Source organism: Ursus arctos, chromosome Y (assembly GCF_023065955.2).
Source record: "Ursus arctos isolate Adak ecotype North America chromosome Y, UrsArc2.0, whole genome shotgun sequence".
NCBI lineage: Eukaryota > Metazoa > Chordata > Mammalia > Carnivora > Ursidae > Ursus > Ursus arctos.
In genome coordinates this window covers 3122375-3140011 of record NC_079874.1, presented here as the reverse complement: position 1 = coordinate 3140011, position 17637 = coordinate 3122375, and positions in this window count along the sequence as shown.

Below are 17637 nucleotides of genomic sequence, written 5' to 3'. Positions count from 1 at the left end.
ACTATCACACTCACAACACAGCACTCACATTGGGTCTCCAACAGAGCCGTCAACACTTGGAACTGCTTTAACATAATCACAAACATGGTCCTGACACACACATATACAAATAACACACACAAACACCCATCGACCTTTTCTTACAGGCATACACAATGGTTTCCTGAAAACACACACACACACACTATCACACTCACACTATCTTTTACGTACAGTCATGCACAATGGTTTCCGCAAACACACACACACACACTATCACACTCACAACACAGCACTCACACTGGGTCTCCAACACAGCCGTTAACACTTGGAACTGCTTTAACATAATCACAAACATGGTCCTGACACACACATATACAAATAACACACACAAACACCCATCGACTTTTTCTTGCAGGCATACACAATGGTTTCCTGCAAACACACACACACACACACACAAAAGTCACACTCACGACAGAGCACTCACATTGGATCTCCAGCAGAGCCATGAACACTTGGAATTACCTTAACATATTCACAAACGTGGTCCCGAAACACACATGCAGAAGAAACACACAAAAACACCCTACGACTTTTTCTTACAGACATACACAATGGTATCCAGCAAAACACACACTCACACACACACACACAAACACTATCACACGCACAACACAGCACTCACACTGGGTCCCCGGCATAGCCATCAACAGTTGGAACTGCCCTAACATACTCACAAACGTGGTCCCGACACACACATACACAAGAAACACACACAAACTCCCATTGACTTTTACGTACAGTCATGCACAATGGTTTCCGCAAACACACACACACACACTATCACACTCACAACACAGCACTCACATTGGGTCTCCAACACAGCCGTCAACACTTGGAACTGCTTTAACATAATCACAAACATGGTCCTGACACACACATATACAAATAACACACACAAACACCCATCGACTTTTTCTTGCAGGCATACACAATGGTTTCCTGAAAACACACACACACACACTATCACACTCACACTATCTTTTACGTACAGTCATGCACAATGGTTTCCGCAAACACACACACACACTATCACACTCACAACACAGCACTCACACTGGGTCTCCAACACAGCCGTCAACACTTGGAACTGCTTTAACATAATCACAAACATGGTCCTGACACACACATATACAAATAACACACACAAACACCCATCGACTTTTTATTGCAGGCATACACAATGGTTTCCTGCAAACACACACACACACACACACAAAAGTCACACTCACGACAGAGCACTCACATTGGATGTCCAGCAGAGCCATCAACACTTGGAATTACCTTAACATATTCACAAACGTGGTCCCGAAACACACATGCAGAAGAAACACACAAAAACATCCTACGAATTTTTCTTACAGACATACACAATGGTACCCAGCAAAACACACACTCACACACACACACACAAACACTATCACACGCACAACACAGCACTCACACTGGGTCCCCGGCATAGCCATCAACAGTTGGAACTGCCCTAACATACTCACAAACGTGGTCCCGACACACACATACACAAGAAACACACACAAACTCCCATTGACTTTTACGTACAGTCATGCACAATGGTTTCCGCAAACACACACACACTATCACACTCACAACACAGCATTCACACTGGCACTTGAATCTGCCCTAACATACACACAAACGTGGTCCCGACACACACATACACAAGAAACACACACAAACACCCATCAACTTTTTGTTACAGGCAGACAGAGTGGGGTTTCCCCAAACACACACACACACACACACTGTCACACTAACAGCACAGTACGCACACTGGGCCTCGGCAGAACCATCAACACTTGGAACTGCCCTAACATACTCACAAACGTTTTACCGACACCAACATACACAAGAAACACACACAAACACCCATCGACTTTTTCTTACAGGCATACACAACGGTTTCCCGCGAACACACACACACACAGTCACACTTACAACACAGCACTCAGAATGGGTATCCAACAGAACCATCAACACTTGGAACTGTCCTAAAATATTGACAAATGTGGTTGCGACACACACATACACATGAAACTCACACAAACATCCATCGACTTATTCTTACAGGCATACACAATGTTTTCCCGCCAACACAAACACACACAGAAACACACACTGCCACACTCACAACACAGCATTCACACTGGCACTTGGAACTGCCACAACATACTCACATACGTGGTCCCGACACACACATACACAAGAAACACACACAAACACCCATTGAGTTTTTCTTACAGGCGTACACAGGGAGTTCTGAAACACACACAGACACACACACACTATCACACTCACAACACAGCACTCACACTGGGTCTCCAACACAGCCGTCAACACTTGGAACTGCTTTAACATAATCACAAACATGGTCCTGACACACACATATACAAATAACACACACAAACACCCATCGACTTTTTCTTGCAGGCATACACAATGGTTTCCTGCAAACACACACACACACACACACAAAAGTCACACTCACGACAGAGCACTCACATTGGATCTCCAGCAGAGCCATGAACACTTGGAATTACCTTAACATATTCACAAACGTCGTCCCGAAACACACATGCAGAAGAAACACACAAAAACACCCTACGACTTTTTCTTACAGACATACACAATGGTATCCAGCAAAACACACACTCACACACACACACACAAACACTATCACACGCACAACACAGCACTCACACTGGGTCCCCGGCATAGCCATCAACAGTTGGAACTGCCCTAACATACTCACAAACGTATTCCCGACACACACATACACAAGAAACACACACAAACTCCCATTGACTTTTACGTACAGTCATGCACAATGGTTTCCGCAAACACACACACACACACACTATCACACTCACAACACAGCACTCACATTGGGTCTCCAACAGAGCCGTCAACACTTGGAACTGCTTTAACATAATCACAAACATGGTCCTGACACACACATATACAAATAACACACACAAACACCCATCGACTTTTTCTTGCAGGCATACACAATGGTTTCCTGAAAACACACACACACACACTATCACACTCACACTATCTTTTACGTACAGTCATGCACAAAGGTTTCCGCAAACACACACACACACACTATCACACTCACAACACAGCACTCACACTGGGTCTCCAACACAGCCGTCAACACTTGGAACTGCTTTAACATAATCACAAACATGGTCCTGACACACACATATACAAATAACACACACAGACACCCATCGACTTTTTCTTGCAGGCATACACAATGGTTTCCTGCAAACACACACACACACACAAAAAAAAGTCACACTCACGACAGAGCACTCACATTGGATCTCCAGCAGAGCCATCAACACTTGGAATTACCTTAACATATTCACAAACGTGGTCCCGAAACACACATGCAGAAGAAACACACAAAAACATCCTACGAATTTTTCTTACAGACATACACAATGGTACCCAGCAAAACACACACTCACACACACACACACAAACACTATCACACGCACAACACAGCACTCACACTGGGTCCCCGGCATAGCCATCAACAGTTGGAACTGCCCTAACATACTCACAAACGTGGTCCCGACACACACATACACAAGAAACACACACAAACTCCCATTGACTTTTACGTACAGTCATGCACAATGGTTTCCGCAAACACACACACACTATCACACTCACAACACAGCATTCACACTGGCACTTGAATCTGCCCTAACATACACACAAACGTGGTCCCGACACACACATACACAAGAAACACACACAAACACCCATCAACTTTTTGTTACAGGCAGACAGAGTGGGGTTTCCCCAAACACACACACACACACACACACACACACTGTCACACTAACAGCACAGTACGCACACTGGGCCTCGGCAGAACCATCAACACTTGGAACTGCCCTAACATACTCACAAACGTTTTACCGACACAAACATACACAAGAAACACACACAAACACCCATCGACTTTTTCTTACAGGCATACACAACGGTTTCCCGCGAACACACACACACACAGTCACACTTACAACACAGCACTCACAATGGGTATCCAACAGAACCATCAACACTTGGAACTGTCCTAAAATATTGACAAATGTGGTTGCGACACACACATACACATGAAACTCACACAAACATCCATCGACTTATTCTTACAGGCATACACAATGTTTTCCCGCCAACACAAACACACACAGAAACACACACTGCCACACTCACAACACAGCATTCACACTGGCACTTGGAACTGCCACAACATACTCACATACGTGGTCCCGACACACACATACACAAGAAACACACACAAACACCCATTGAGTTTTTCTTACAGGTGTACACAGGGGGTTCTGAAACACACACAGACACACACACACTATCACACTCACAACACAGCACTCACACTGGGTCTCCAACACAGCCGTCAACACTTGGAACTGCTTTAACATAATCACAAACATGGTCCTGACACACACATATACAAATAACACACACAAACACCCATCGACTTTTTCTTGCAGGCATACACAATGGTTTCCTGCAAACACACACACACACACACACACACACAAAAGTCACACTCACGACAGAGCACTCACATTGGATCTCCAGCAGAGCCATGAACACTTGGAATTACCTTAACATATTTACAAACGTCGTCCCGAAACACACATGCAGAAGAAACACAAAAACACCCTACGACTTTTTCTTACAGACATACACAATGGTATCCAGCAAAACACACACTCACACACACACACACAAACACTATCACACGCACAACACAGCACTCACACTGGGTCCCCGGCATAGCCATCAACAGTTGGAACTGCCCTAACATACTCACAAACGTGGTCCCGACACACACATACACAAGAAACACACACAAACTCCCATTGACTTTTACGTACAGTCATGCACAATGGTTTCCGCAAACACACACACACACACACTATCACACTCACAACACAGCACTCACATTGGGTCTCCAACAGAGCCGTCAACACTTGGAACTGCTTTAACATAATCACAAACATGGTCCTGACACACACATATACAAATAACACACACAAACACCCATCGACCTTTTCTTACAGGCATACACAATGGTTTCCTGAAAACACACACACACACACTATCACACTCACACTATCTTTTACGTACAGTCATGCACAATGGTTTCCGCAAACACACACACACACACTATCACACTCACAACACAGCACTCACACTGGGTCTCCAACACAGCCGTTAACACTTGGAACTGCTTTAACATAATCACAAACATGGTCCTGACACACACATATACAAATAACACACACAAACACCCATCGACTTTTTCTTGCAGGCATACACAATGGTTTCCTGCAAACACACACACACACACACACAAAAGTCACACTCACGACAGAGCACTCACATTGGATCTCCAGCAGAGCCATGAACACTTGGAATTACCTTAACATATTCACAAACGTGGTCCCGAAACACACATGCAGAAGAAACACACAAAAACACCCTACGACTTTTTCTTACAGACATACACAATGGTATCCAGCAAAACACACACTCACACACACACACACAAACACTATCACACGCACAACACAGCACTCACACTGGGTCCCCGGCATAGCCATCAACAGTTGGAACTGCCCTAACATACTCACAAACGTGGTCCCGACACACACATACACAAGAAACACACACAAACTCCCATTGACTTTTACGTACAGTCATGCACAATGGTTTCCGCAAACACACACACACACACTATCACACTCACAACACAGCACTCACATTGGGTCTCCAACACAGCCGTCAACACTTGGAACTGCTTTAACATAATCACAAACATGGTCCTGACACACACATATACAAATAACACACACAAACACCCATCGACTTTTTCTTGCAGGCATACACAATGGTTTCCTGAAAACACACACACACACACTATCACACTCACACTATCTTTTACGTACAGTCATGCACAATGGTTTCCGCAAACACACACACACACTATCACACTCACAACACAGCACTCACACTGGGTCTCCAACACAGCCGTCAACACTTGGAACTGCTTTAACATAATCACAAACATGGTCCTGACACACACATATACAAATAACACACACAAACACCCATCGACTTTTTATTGCAGGCATACACAATGGTTTCCTGCAAACACACACACACACACACACAAAAGTCACACTCACGACAGAGCACTCACATTGGATGTCCAGCAGAGCCATCAACACTTGGAATTACCTTAACATATTCACAAACGTGGTCCCGAAACACACATGCAGAAGAAACACACAAAAACATCCTACGAATTTTTCTTACAGACATACACAATGGTACCCAGCAAAACACACACTCACACACACACACACAAACACTATCACACGCACAACACAGCACTCACACTGGGTCCCCGGCATAGCCATCAACAGTTGGAACTGCCCTAACATACTCACAAACGTGGTCCCGACACACACATACACAAGAAACACACACAAACTCCCATTGACTTTTACGTACAGTCATGCACAATGGTTTCCGCAAACACACACACACTATCACACTCACAACACAGCATTCACACTGGCACTTGAATCTGCCCTAACATACACACAAACGTGGTCCCGACACACACATACACAAGAAACACACACAAACACCCATCAACTTTTTGTTACAGGCAGACAGAGTGGGGTTTCCCCAAACACACACACACACACACACTGTCACACTAACAGCACAGTACGCACACTGGGCCTCGGCAGAACCATCAACACTTGGAACTGCCCTAACATACTCACAAACGTTTTACCGACACAAACATACACAAGAAACACACACAAACACCCATCGACTTTTTCTTACAGGCATACACAACGGTTTCCCGCGAACACACACACACACAGTCACACTTACAACACAGCACTCAGAATGGGTATCCAACAGAACCATCAACACTTGGAACTGTCCTAAAATATTGACAAATGTGGTTGCGACACACACATACACATGAAACTCACACAAACATCCATCGACTTATTCTTACAGGCATACACAATGTTTTCCCGCCAACACAAACACACACAGAAACACACACTGCCACACTCACAACACAGCATTCACACTGGCACTTGGAACTGCCACAACATACTCACATACGTGGTCCCGACACACACATACACAAGAAACACACACAAACACCCATCGACTTTTTCTTACAGGCATACACAACGGTTTCCCGCGAACACACACACACACAGTCACACTTACAACACAGCACTCACAATGGGTATCCAGCAGAACCATCAACACTTGGAACTGCCCTAAAATATTGACAAATGTGGTCGCGACACACACATACACATGAAACTCACACAAACATCCATCGACTTATTCTTTTTTTTTTTTTAAAGATTTTATTTATTTATTTATGTGACAGAGAGACAGCCAGCGAGAGAGGGAACACAGCAGGGGAGAGGGAGAGGAAGAAGCAGGCTCCCAGCCGAGGAGCCCGATGTGGGACTCGATCCCGGAACGCCAGGATCACGCCTTGAGCCGAAGGCAGACGCTTAACGACTGCGCTACCCAGGCGCCCCTCCATCGACTTATTCTTACAGGCATACACAATGTTTTCCCGCCAACACAAACACACACAAAAACACACACTGCCGCACTCACAACGCAGCATTCACACTGGCCCTTGGAACTGCCACAACATACTCACATACGTGGTCCCGACACACACATACACAAGAAACACACACAAACACCCATTGAGTTTTTCTTACAGGCGTACACAGGGGGTTCTGAAACACACACAGACACACACACACTATCACACTCACAACACAGCACTCACACTGGGTCTCCAACACAGCCGTCAACACTTGGAACTGCTTTAACATAATCACAAACATGGTCCTGACACACACATATACAAATAACACACACAAACACCCATCGACTTTTTCTTGCAGGCATACACAATGGTTTCCTGCAAACACACACACACACACACACACACACACACAAAAGTCACACTCACGACAGAGCACTCACATTGGATCTCCAGCAGAGCCATCAACACTTGGAATTACCTTAACATATTCACAAACGTCGTCCCGAAACACACATGCAGAAGAAACACACAAAAACACCCTACGACTTTTTCTTACAGACATACACAATGGTATCCAGCAAAACACACACTCACACACACACACACAAACACTATCACACGCACAACACAGCACTCACACTGGGTCCCCGGCATAGCCATCAACAGTTGGAACTGCCCAAACATACTCACAAACGTGGTCCCGACACACACATACACAAGAAACACACACAAACTCCCATTGACTTTTACGTACAGTCATGCACAATGGTTTCCGCAAACACACACACACACACACTATCACACTCACAACACAGCACTCACATTGGGTCTCCAACACAGCCGTCAACACTTGCAACTGCTTTAACATAATCACAAACATGGTCCTGACACACACATATACAAATAACACACACAAACACCCATCGACTTTTTCTTGCAGGCATACACAATGGTTTCCTGAAAACACACACACACACACTATCACACTCACACTATCTTTTACGTACAGTCATGCACAATGGTTTCCGCAAACACACACACACACTATCACACTCACAACACAGCACTCACACTGGGTCTCCAACACAGCCGTCAACACTTGGAACTGCTTTAACATAATCACAAACATGGTCCTGACACACACATATACAAATAACACACACAAACACCCATCGACTTTTTCTTGCAGGCATACACAATGGTTTCCTGCAAACACACACACACACACACACACACAAAAGTCACACTCACGACAGAGCACTCACATTGGATCTCCAGCAGAGCCATCAACACTTGGAATTACCTTAACATATTCACAAACGTCGTCCCGAAACACACATGCAGAAGAAACACACAAAAACACCCTACGACTTTTTCTTACAGACATACACAATGGTACCCAGCAAAACACACACTCACACACACACACACAAACACTATCACACGCACAACACAGCACTCACACTGGGTCCCCGGCATAGCCATCAACAGTTGGAACTGCCCTAACACACTCACAAACGTGGTCCCGACACACACATACACCAGAAACACACACAAACTCCCATTGACTTTTACGTACAGTCATGCACAATGGTTTCCGCAAACACACACACACACACACACTATCACACTCACAACACAGCACTCACATTGGGTCTGCAACACAGCCGTCAACACTTGGAACTGCTTTAACATAATCACAAACATGGTCCTGACACACACATATACAAATAACACACACAAACACCCATCGACTTTTTCTTGCAGGCATACACAATGGTTTCCTGAAAACACACACACACACACTATCACACTCACACTATCTTTTACGTACAGTCATGCACAATGGTTTCCGCAAACACACACACACACTATCACACTCACAACACAGCACTCACACTGGGTCTCCAACACAGCCGTCAACATTTGGAACTGCTTTAACCTAATCACAAACATGGTCCTGACACACACATATACAAATAACACACACAAACACCCATCGACTTTTTCTTGCAGGCATACACAATGGTTTCCTGCAAACACACACACACACACACACACACAAAAGTCACACTCACGACAGAGCACTCACATTGGATCTCCAGCAGAGCCATCAACACTTGGAATTACCTTAACATATTCACAAACGTGGTCCCGAAACACACATGCAGAAGAAACACACAAAAACATCCTACGAATTTTTCTTACAGACATACACAATGGTACCCAGCAAAACACACACTCACACACACACACACACAAACACTATCACACGCACAACACAGCACTCACACTGGGTCCCCGGCATAGCCATCAACAGTTGGAACTGCCCTAACATACTCACAAACGTGGTCCCGACACACACATACACAAGAAACACACACAAACTCCCATTGACTTTTACGTACAGTCATGCACAATGGTTTCCGCAAACACACACACACTATCACACTCACAACACAGCATTCACACTGGCACTTGAATCTGCCCTAACATACACACAAACGTGGTCCCGACACACACATACAGAAGAAACACACACAAACACCCATCAACTTTTTGTTACAGGCGGACAGAGTGGGGTTTCCCCAAACACACACACACACACACACACACACTGTCACACTAACAGCACAGTACGCACACTGGGCCTCGGCAGAACCATCAACACTTGGAACTGCCCTAACATACTCACAAACGTTTTACCGACACAAACATACACAAGAAACACACACAAACACCCATCGACTTTTTCTTACAGGCATACACAACGGTTTCCCGCGAACACACACACACACAGTCACACTTACAACACAGCACTCACAATGGGTATCCAACAGAACCATCAACACTTGGAACTGCCCTAAAATATTGACAAATGTGGTTGCGACACACACATACACATGAAACTCACACAAACATCCATCGACTTATTCTTACAGGCATACACAATGTTTTCCCGCCAACACAAACACACACAGAAACACACACTGCCACACTCACAACACAGCATTCACACTGGCACTTGGAACTGCCACAACATACTCACATACGTGGTCCCGACACACACATACACAAGAAACACACACAAACACCCATTGAGTTTTTCTTACAGGCGTACACAGGGGGTTCTGAAACACACACAGACACACACACACTATCACACTCACAACACAGCACTCACACTGGGTCTCCAACACAGCCGTCAACACTTGGAACTGCTTTAACATAATCACAAACATGGTCCTGACACACACATATACAAATAACACACACAAACACCCATCGACTTTTTCTTGCAGGCATACACAATGGTTTCCTGCAAACACACACACACACACACACACACAAAAGTCACACTCACGACAGAGCACTCACATTGGATCTCCAGCAGAGCCATCAACACTTGGAATTACCTTAACATATTCACAAACGTCGTCCCGAAACACACATGCAGAAGAAACACACAAAAACACCCTACGACTTTTTCTTACAGACATTCACAATGGTATCCAGCAAAACACACACTCACACACACACACACAAACACTATCACACGCACAACACAGCACTCACACTGGGTCCTCGGCATAGCCATCAACAGTTGGAACTGCCCTAACATACTCACAAACGTGGTCCCGACACACACATACACAAGAAACACACACAAACTCCCATTGACTTTTACGTACAGTCATGCACAATGGTTTCCGCAAACACACACACACACACACTATCACACTCACAACACAGCACTCACATTGGGTCTCCAACACAGCCGTCAACACTTGGAACTGCTTTAACATAATCACAAACATGGTCCTGACACACACATATACAAAAAACACACACAAACACCCATCGACTTTTTCTTGCAGGCATACACAATGGTTTCCTGAAAACACACACACACACACACTATCACACTCACACTATCTTTTACGTACAGTCATGCACAATGGTTTCCGCAAACACACACACACACACTATCACACTCACAACACAGCACTCAAACTGGGTCTCCAACACAGCCGTCAACACTTGGAACTGCTTTAACATAATCACAAACATGGTCCTGACACACACATATACAAATAACACACACAAACACCCATCGACTTTTTCTTGCAGGCATACACAATGGTTTCCTGCAAACACACACACACACACACACACACACAAAAGTCACACTCACGACAGAGCACTCACATTGGATCTCCAGCAGAGCCATCAACACTTGGAATTACCTTAACATATTCACAAACGTCGTCCCGAAACACACATGCAGAAGAAACACACAAAAACACCCTACGACTTTTTCTTACAGACATACACAATGGTATCCAGCAAAACACACACTCACACACACACACACAAACACTATCACACGCACAACACAGCACTCACACTGGGTCCCCGGCATAGCCATCAACAGTTGGAACTGCCCTAACACACTCACAAACGTGGTCCCGACACACACATACACAAGAAACACACACAAACTCCCATTGACTTTTACGTACAGTCATGCACAATGGTTTCCGCAAACACACACACACACACACACTATCACACTCACAACACAGCACTCACATTGGGTCTCCAACACAGCCGTCAACACTTGGAACTGCTTTAACATAATCACAAACATGGTCCTGACACACACATATACAAATAACACACACAAACACCCATCGACTTTTTCTTGCAGGCATACACAATGGTTTCCTGAAAACACACACACACACTCTATCACACTCACACTATCTTTTACGTACAGTCATGCACAATGGTTTCCGCAAACACACACACACACACTATCACACTCACAACACAGCACTCACACTGGGTCTCCAACACAGCCGTCAACACTTGGAACTGCTTTAACCTAATCACAAACATGGTCCTGACACACACATATACAAATAACACACACAAACACCCATCGACTTTTTCTTGCAGGCATACACAATGGTTTCCTGCAAACACACACACACACACACACACACACACACACACACAAAAGTCACACTCACGACAGAGCACTCACATTGGATCTCCAGCAGAGCCATGAACACTTGGAATTACCTTAACATATTCACAAACGTCGTCCCGAAACACACATGCAGAAGAAACACACAAAAACACCCTACGACTTTTTCTTACAGATATACACAATGGTATCCAGCAAAACACACACTCACACACACACACACAAACACTATCACACGCACAACACAGCACTCACACTGGGTCCCCGCCATAGCCATCAACAGTTGGAACTGCCCTAACACACTCACAAACGTGGTCCCGACACACACATACACAAGAAACACACACAAACTCCCATTGACTTTTACGTACAGTCATGCACAATGGTTTCCGCAAACACACACACACACACACTATCACACTCACAACACAGCACTCACATTGGGTCTCCAACACAGCCGTCAACACTTGGAACTGCTTTAACATAATCACAAACATGGTCCTGACACACACATATACAAATAACACACACAAACACCCATCGACTTTTTCTTGCAGGCATACACAATGGTTTCCTGCAAACACACACACACACACACACAAAAGTCACACTCACGACAGAGCACTCACATTGGATCTCCAGCAGAGCCATCAACACTTGGAATTACCTTAACATATTCACAAACGTGGTCCCGAAACACACATGCAGAAGAAACACACAAAAACATCCTACGAATTTTTCTTACAGACATACACAATGGTACCCAGCAAAACACACACTCACACACACACACACAAACACTATCACACGCACAACACAGCATTCACACTGGGTCCCCGGCATAGCCATCAACAGTTGGAACTGCCCTAACATACTCACAAACGTGGTCCCAACACACACATACACAAGAAACACACACAAACGCCCATTGACTTTTACGTACAGTCATGCACACTGGTTTCCGCAAACACACACACACACACTATCACACTCACAACACAGCATTCACACTGCCACTTGAATCTGCCCTAACATACACACAAACGTGGTCCCGACACACACATACACAAGAAACACACACAAACACCCATCAAATTTTTGTTACAGGCAGACAGAGTGGGGTTTCCCCCAACACACACACACACACACTGTCACACTAAAAGCACAGTACGCACACTGGGCCTCGGCAGAGCCATCAACACTTGGAACTGCCCTAACATACTCACAAACGTTTTACCGACACACACATACACAAGAAACACACACAAACACCCATCAACTTTTTGTTACAGGCAAACAGAGTGGGGTTTCCCCCAACACACACACACACCACACACACACTGTCACACTAACAGCACAGTACGCACACTGGGCCTCGGCAGAGCCATCAACACTTGGAACTGCCCTAACATACTCACAAACGTTTTACCGACACACACATACACAAGAAATACACACAAACACCCATCAACTTTTTGTTATAGGCAGACAGAGTGGGGTTTCCCCAAACACACACACCCACACACACACACACACTGTCACACTAACAGCACAGTACGCACACTGGGCCTCGGCAGAGCCATCAACACTTGGAACTGCAATAACATACTCACAAACGTTTTACCGACACACACATACACAAGAAACACACACAAACACCCATCGACTTTTTCTTACAGGCATACACAACGGTTTCCCGCGAACCCACACACACACAGTCACACTTACAACACAGCACTCACAATGGGTATCCAGCAGAACCATCAACACTTGGAACTGCCCTAAAATATTGACAAATGTGGTTGCGACACACACATACACATGAAACTCACACAAACATCCATCGACTTATTCTTACAGGCATACACAATGTTTTCCCGCCAACACAAACACACACAGAAACACACACTGCCACACTCACAACACAGCATTCACACTGGCACTTGGAACTGCCACAACATACTCACATACGTGCTCCCGACACACACATACACAAGAAACACACACAAACACCCATTGAGTTTTTCTTACAGGCGTACACAGGGGGTTCTGAAACACACACAGACACACACACACTATCACACTCACAACACAGCACTCACACAGGGTATCCAACACAGCCGTCAACACTTGGAACTGCTTTAACATAATCACAAACATGGTCCTGACACACACATATACAAATAACACACAGAAACACCCATCGACTTTTTCTTGCAGGCATACACAATGGTTTCCTGCAAACACACACACACACACACACAAAAGTCACACTCATGACAGAGCACTCACATTGGATCTCCAGCAGAGCCATCAACACTTGGAATTACCTTAACATATTCACAAACGTGGTCCCGAAACACACATGCAGAAGAAAGACACAAAAACACCCTACGACTTTTTCTTACAGACATACACAATGGTATCCAGCAAAACACACACTCACACACACACACACACACACTATCACACGCACAACACAGCACTCACACTGGGTCCCCGGCATAGCCATCAACAGTTGGAACTGCCCTAACATACTCACAAACGTGGTCCCGACACACACATACACAAGAAACACACACAAACTCCCATTGACTTTTACGTACAGTCATGCACAATGGTTTCCGCAAACACACACACACACACACTATCACACTCACAACACAGCACTCACATTGGGTCTCCAACACAGCCGTCAACACTTGGAACTGCTTTAACATAATCACAAACATGGTCCTGACACACACATATACAAATAACACACACAAACACCCATCGACTTTTTCTTGCAGGCATACACAATGGTTTCCTGCAAACACACACACACACACACACAAAAGTCACACTCATGACAGAGCACTCACATTGGATCTCCAGCAGAGCCATCAACACTTGGAATTACCTTAACATATTCACAAACGTGGTCCCGAAACACACATGCAGAAGAAAGACACAAAAACACCCTACGACTTTTTCTTACAGACATACACAATGGTATCCAGCAAAACACACACTCACACACACACACAAACACTATCACACGCACAACACAGCACTCACACTGGGTCCCCGGCATAGCCATCAACAGTTGGAACTGCCCTAACATACTCACAAATGTGGTCCCGACACACACATACACAAGAAACACACACAAACTCCCATTGACTTTTACTTACAGTCATGCACAATGGTTTCCGCAAACACACACACACTATCACACTCACAACACAGCATTCACACTGGCACTTGAATCTGCCCTAACATACACACAAACGTGGTCCCGACACACACATACACAAGAAACACACACAAACACCCATCAACTTTTTGTTACAGGCAGACAGAGTGGGGTTTCCCCAAACACACACACACACACACACACACTGTCACACTAACAGCACAGTACGCACACTGGGCCTCGGCAGAGCCATCAACACTTGGAACTGCCGTAACATACTCACAAACGTTTTACCGACACACACATACACAAGAAACACACACAAACACCCATCGACTTTTTCTTACAGGCATACACAATGGTTTCCCACGAACACACACACACACAGTCACACTTACAACACAGCACTCACAGTGGGTATCCAGCAGAACCATCAACACTTGGAACTGCCCTAAAATATTGACAAATGTGGTTGCGACACACACATACACATGAAACTCACACAAACATCCATCGACTTATTCTTACAGGCATACACAATGTTTTCCCGCCAACACAAACACACACAGAAACACACACTGCCACACTCACAACACAGCATTCACACTGGCACTTGGAACTGCCACAACATACTCACATATGTGGTCCCGACATACACATACACAAGAAACACACACAAACACCCATTGAGTTTTTCTTACAGGCGTACACAGGGGGTTCTGAAACACACACAGACACACACACACTATCACACTCACAACACAGCACTCACACTGGGCCTCCAACACAGCCGTCAACACTTGGAACTGCTTTAACATAATCACAAACATGGTCCTCACACACACATATACAAATAACACACACAAACACCCATCGACTTTTCCTTGCAGGCATACACAATGGTTTCCTGCAAACACACACACACACAGTCACACTTACAACACAGCACTCACAATGGGTATCCAGCAGAACCATCAACACTTGGAACTGCCCTAAAATATTGACAAATGTGGTTGCGACACACACATACACATGAAAGTCACACAAACATCCATCGACTTATTCTTACAGGCATACACAATGTTTTCCCGCCAACACAAACACACACAGAAACACACACTGCCACACTCACAACACAGCATTCACACTGGCACTTGGAACTGCCACAACATACTCACATACGTGGTCCCGACACACACATACACAAGAAACACACAGAAACACCCATCGACTTTTTCTTAGAAGCATACACTGTGGGGTTCCCCCAAACACACACACACAGAGACACACACACACTGTCACACTCACAACACAGCACTCTCACTGGGTCTCCAGCAGAGCCATCAACACTTGGAACTGCCCTAACATATTCACAGATGTGGTCCCGACACACACATACAGAAGAAACACACACAAAGACCCATCGAATTTTTCTTATAGGCATACAGACTAGTTTCCTGCAAGCACACACACAGACACGCACACACACTGTCACACTCACAACACACATTCACACTGGATATCCAGGAAACTCATGAACACTTGGAACTGCCCTCACACACTCACAAATGTGGATCTGAAACACAATACGCAAGAACACACAAATACACCCATCGACTTTTTCATACAGGCATACACAATGGTTACCCAAACACACACACACACACACACACACACTTTCACACTCGCAACACAGCACTCACACTGGGCCTCGGCAGAGCCATCAACACTTGGAACTGC